We start from the raw sequence: 5970 nt of genomic DNA on the forward strand, positions 1-5970 counted from the left end.
AAAATCAAATTTTTGAATTAGGGATAAAGAAATTATTAGCCTTCTATATAGTCTTCCCAAAGACAACACCTTTAATTAAATATGCAAAAATAATGTGATTTTCAAAATTTTATTTTTCCTCAAAATAACCATGCAAAATAACATAAAAGAAATAATATTTTGTTTTTTTAAAGCATGACAAGAATTGATTTCGATCCTACTTATTCTGATGTAAAAAGTTAGGACAGTTCTTTTAGATAATATTTTTGGATGATTCACTTGTGTCAAACAAGGTTTTTTATACCTCTTAAAAAAGGCTTTTTATACCTATTTTTGAGTAGGTATAGAAGCCGAGGTTATGAAAAGTTTTCAATTTTTTATACCTACTCTAGAAGCGGTGTAGAAAGTTTTACTTTTATACTTGTTTTGTTTATAATAAGTATAAATATCTTATATTTAAGCCTGGTACTCTAGGAACAGGTATAAAAAGTCCCCTGATGGTAGAGAAAAAAATTCTTTTTTTTTTATATCTTATGGCGCTAGAATAAGTATAAAAGAATCTCACTTTTATACCTACTGGAACTATAACCGGTGTGAAAAAACAAGACCTTTTATACCTAATATGGATTTAACCAATGTAAAAAGTGACGTTTTTTATTTTAAATATTTGATTTGTATGTGCTACTATTCATATCCAGTTCTGCATAAAATTCAATTCCAGCAGTTTAAATAATCAATAACGAGTAAAATAATCAATATTGTTTCTATTAACACATCAAAATGTAATATTCACTGGTACAATTAAAGGTATAGGCATCGATTATTTATTGCCATAGACATCGGTTTGGGAACCGGAGTATATGTAGGCGAGGTAGTAGGTCAGTAGAATTTGATTCAGTTCTCTTTAACCGAAGCATTACGTGAGATTTGACTCGGTTCTAAGGGAACCGAGGCAATAACAGTTCTTCCACCTACCCTAATTGCCTCCACCACCATTAACCTTCCCTTCACTTCTGCAACAATAATACAACATCGCATACATATCTTCCCTTCAACATCGTCATCCTCCTTCTCGCTCTTTAACGAGTAACTCACATCACTTTCCTAACCTGCGCACTCCCACCTTGCCCATAGGCGTAATGTTCCACCACCATCACTTTCACTGGTTGAAAGCCTTCACCACCTTCTCTTTTCTCTTCTTTTCATCTACTGCAGCCATAAAAACTCTCACCCCACAACCCAGTAAGGGCTCCCTTTAACAAAGAAAACACCAAAGGACAAAATCCCCCTCCAATCCCTTCATCGCCGACAAACAGCCCCAAGAAAAAAAAAACCTTTTTTTCACAATCCAGCTCCAAACCACTTTAATTCTTCAACAGAACCCCACGCGGTACCTTACAAAGGTGAATCCCCCAAGACCAACCAAGAGTTGCAACACAAAACAAAGCTTCAAACTTGCCCTTCTCCAAAGCTTCAAACTTTTATCGATTCAGATAAAGTCCATCCAAACGTCACCACATGCATCAATCAGAAAACAAAAGAGGGGCGCGATGGAGGAGGAGTGGAGGAGGAAGGAGGGGTTTGGCAGTGGTTGATGAGAAGAACATACCAGACCAGCAAGAACAACAACACCAATGGCGGATGAACATCAACAACACTAGCGACGAAGACGACGGTGGTAGTGGTGCACTTGGTAATGGGCATGGCAAGGAGGCAAGGACCAGTGGCGATGATGAAGAACTGTCGAAACCACCACTCCCAAAGGTTGAGCCAGCGACGGTAGTAGAGAGTAGAGAGTAGTGGTGAACGACGGGGTAGGTTTCGCACAAAGACTGTGGAAGAAGAACAATAAAAGTGAATAAAGTTTTGATTTTTAACCTTCGAACCCAACTATAACCGATGGTTATAATCAAAAAACGACTCCAATATAGGCATCAGTTACGATAAAACCGAAGCATAAATGTGATACGACTTCGTTTAATCTACAACTGGTGCAGTATCTCTCCTCGAAAAAGCAAATGTCTAATCTGCAGTTTAAAATATGAATTTTTTAAGTGGTCAGCACAATTTTCTGCGTTGGTCTTTTAATCAGCCGAGGCCGTATACGCTTTTAGACAGCGGGTTTAGAAGAACCGAGGCATATAGTGCCTATAAAATCACAATTCTGCCACCGCATTTTTATATGTCTCAGATTTTCGAAAACTAAGGCATAATGGGCGATTTAAAAACTTTATTTTTTACTAGTGATTTACACATAAAATAGTTCCTAAACTCAAAATGTAATACTGAAACATCTAATCATTTACAAATGGTTAAACAAAATAGAGGTCACTGCTCCCGAACATCCTTTATGACATGTTGCTCCATTAAAGACGTGTCATCAAATATCTACAAAATGAATAGTTTTTCATAAGTATTCACCAATACATATAAAACAAAAATGCAACAAAAACAATAATTTTCACCCAAGTAAGCCAAGAAAATGGAGCACAATGACTAAATAACATCCCTTCAAACCTCTTGACACAAAGTATCCAACAAATTACCATAATCTCATCATCAAGCATCACGAAGTTTCTTTTCACCAGTACCTTTAAATTTTTCCTATTAAGAAAATAGTTCCCTTAAATTTTTAATACATTACCTGACAGATCACAACATCATCAGGTCTAGTATTATTGTGTAATTTTTGGTGTCATTCCTCCATCATTCCATCTTTGCAATTATTCTTTCTCTGTAATAGAAATTTTTCATAAGATTAATCCATATGGAGCAAAGAGGGAAATATGCATACGCTATAGAAAAAAAAAACAAATATACCTGAATAACAAGTATTTCATCCCGAATCCTTCGACCAACATCTCCTTCACCTCCACGACCAAACACTAGACGAGATCATCCTCACAATTTCTCTATATTGTGGATAACTTGTATAAAATGACAGGTTACAAAAAATAAAAACTCTTGCCTTAGGTGTTGCTCGATCAACCACCACCGCAGAACCTCCCAATTCATGGGTTTCTGACATCAAAGTCTCCACAGAATCTGTACAAGAAAACATGTTTCTTATAGTGATCGGGACATCCCATCCACAATATTTCAGATGTCCAAAAACCAAAATAGTAAACAAAAATAGTACAGGTATGTAAAAATTCCAAGTGATACCAAGATCGTCAAAGTCTAAGCTATCATACATCCTCCCATATGATTGCATAGGACCGTCATATCCCCCAAAAGATTCCAAATTATCATAATCAACACGAGATCCCAAATTATCATACAACCATGCTTTTATCTTTCCATCTAATGCCGTGGAAAAGATGAACTATAGCATATAGAGTTTCAGTAAGAAAACAAATTAGTACCCTTGTCAAAGGATTTTCTATAGGGCACTCTACCAATACAGCTAAAGGAATCATATAGCAACAAACTCAACTAGCATTTTCACATTGGGTATCAAAGTCAACATGTACCTGAATGTTTTCTTTATAATGTGGACAGACAGAATAAAGTAGAGCCTCATGACCTTCAAAGGTATACTGTTTTGCTCCAGAAGCAGCATCCCAAACCTTAAGTTGAATAACTTAGTTAGACACATGTTATCTTCACATCATAAAACTAAGCTCAAAATTTGACAGACCTACTTAATGGTCTTATCATCACCATAGGTAATGACACATAACTGCTTATTCGGGTGTGAAAATGCTAAATCATTCACTCCACCGACATGAGCATCAATTTATTTAAGTTCAAGTGAACAATTACACAAACGAGTCAATAAAACCTAAATTAAGTAAAAAGAACTTTTCATTGTACAAGTGTTTGCATGTGCATATACCTGCAAATGCTGTCAGATTTCATCCCTGCCATGGTAAGAGTATATCTGAACAATGTGCCTTAAGTAAGCAACTCCTGCTCAATAGAAAAACTCATAAATGAGAGACTCCTTTAGTTGACTTTTGACAGTATACAGTATTCACATCACAAAATCACGAAGAATTAAAAAGCTTTTACCAAATAAAGCCCCATCAGGACTCCAAATCACACGATTGACAGAAACACCTCGATCTTTGACAAGAGCAGCCTGAATCGATTATCATTATTTTTGTTTTCAATCATTGCAAACTCAATAGTTCTGAGGATTTGGTAATCAACAAATAAGGTGAGAAAGGCAACCTGAAAGGGCATTGAACAAGCACAAAGATCCCACACTTTAAAGGCCTTAGTGAATACATTGCATCAAGAAAACATCAGAGGTCAAAGATCAGAGGCAATAAAACATCAGAGGTCAAAGATTATAAACCAAACAACATCCGAAACTCAACTAGTCATTAAGAGTTAGAGAACGAAAGAAAGCAAAAGAATATAATACCTGGGATTGACGGTGCACCAAGACCTATAGCTCCACCGGAGACTGTAGGATGTGCAACAGTTGTTGGATTTGACATCCAACCAGCCAGGGGTGTTGGCACCGGTGCTGGAGTAGGTTGGAAAGGATATACTTGCGACAGAGTCCAACACCATAATAAGAGCCAAAACATAATAACATATCATACAACTCCTTGAAACCAAATCAGTTCAGTAGCAAAAAATGTGAAAAAGAAAACGGTAAGAAGAAAGTAGTGCAAATAGAACATTTGTCTACAAGAATTCAGAAATATAAAGGTAAAGGAAGTTTCAAAGTGTTCCTAAGTGTGTAGGAAGAGTGTCTAGTTTTAGTCTAATAGCTGAATTGGAAAACCAAACCATTAGTTCGCCAATTAATCGAATTCTCTATAACGCGTGCTCCCCATACCTCAAAAAGTGAATTCATCCAAAAGAAATGCACAAATGAAAAGTTTCATTTGAGATTAAAACACGAAATATAAGATAAAATGTTTAAAGAGTAGAGTATGAGGCTTGAAGAAAACAGAGAAAGAAAAAAACATGAAAACGACGACGCACTACCACTCCACACCGAACATGCTCGACAACGATGACATCCTTCTCTCTCTTCTCCCTTCTCTTTTCTCTTTTGTTTCTCAAACACTCATCTCTCAAAACTTAGTTCAATTCGAGCGTCTGGCACAGCTAAACGCAAAATCGTAAAACCCTAAAATATGCAAAGCCACCTGTAAACTAAAGAAGAAAAGCAAATAACACAATCGACGCACCGAGAACATCAAAGAGAATGAAATGCATTGCATGAAACAAAAATGCAGACCAACAGAAACATGAAATCAAAGTACCTTGTGGCTGTGAAAAACCGATCACTCAGGAAGGGAGGGTTTCAAAGGAGAAAGAAATAAAGAGAGGAAGAGAAGCGCCAGTTTTGGTGGTAGAGAGGGCTGCCGGAGGCGGGATTGGGAGGGAGAGGAGCGGGATTCGCAAGCTGAGGCTCCTATTGGAGTACGGAAAGTGGATATGGTTTGATGAGGGAAGAGAGATTGGGGAAGAGAACGGAACACATGCGGAAGAGATCGCCATTTGCGAAGCCATCGATGGACTGGACTCTGAGAGAGAGAATTAGGGGCACCGAGAAAGACTAGGACACTGCTGACTAAAATTCAAGAGAGATATTATGACTGATATTTCAAAACTAGTTACAATATGTTATCAAAATTTCCCTCTAATGTATTATAACAGGTGCCAAAACCACGTCATAATATTATGATTGATTTTTATAACTCCGTCATAATACATATTGAAATTATAAAATTTGTTACTGTATTATGTATTATAACTAGTCGTCATAATATATACTTATTATGATAGATAATTTTTATCCGTCATAATAGGTACGTTATAGAATGGTTTTTTTCCACTAGTGAGTAAGGATTAAATTATTACAAGGAGTTCAATTCTTTGTCACTTTAGATGAATAAGAATGTAATAAGAATAGTTAACTTTAAAATATATTTGGAACTACTTCGTGCTCAAATATTCTTTAGTGTCTTGGTTGCATTTTCAGAAACAACATTATGTCTTGTTTTTTGAATTATAAATGTGACA

General features: G+C 36.2%; 1 long non-coding RNA gene across 4 annotated transcripts; it reads right to left on the minus strand.

Annotated features, from left to right (window-relative positions):
• Nucleotides 1-2071: 2071 nt before the first annotated feature.
• LOC106771789 lies at nt 2072-5581 on the minus strand. 4 transcript variants are annotated; one of them, XR_002669097.1, is made up of 9 exons: nt 5208-5581; nt 4352-4480; nt 4156-4200; nt 3994-4063; nt 3818-3891; nt 3453-3548; nt 2800-3024; nt 2624-2713; nt 2072-2367 (listed from the first exon to the last, which is right to left on the minus strand). It is a non-coding gene; the product is annotated as an uncharacterized LOC106771789 (long non-coding RNA). The 4 variants fall into 4 exon arrangements; XR_002669096.1 differs by lacking the exon at nt 4156-4200; XR_001376519.2 differs by lacking the exon at nt 4156-4200 and having other exon boundaries at nt 3994-4155.
• Nucleotides 5582-5970: the final 389 nt, after the last annotated feature.

The sequence above is a fragment of the Vigna radiata genome, chromosome 8 (genome assembly GCF_000741045.1).
Source record: "Vigna radiata var. radiata cultivar VC1973A chromosome 8, Vradiata_ver6, whole genome shotgun sequence".
Classification (NCBI taxonomy): domain Eukaryota; kingdom Viridiplantae; phylum Streptophyta; class Magnoliopsida; order Fabales; family Fabaceae; genus Vigna; species Vigna radiata.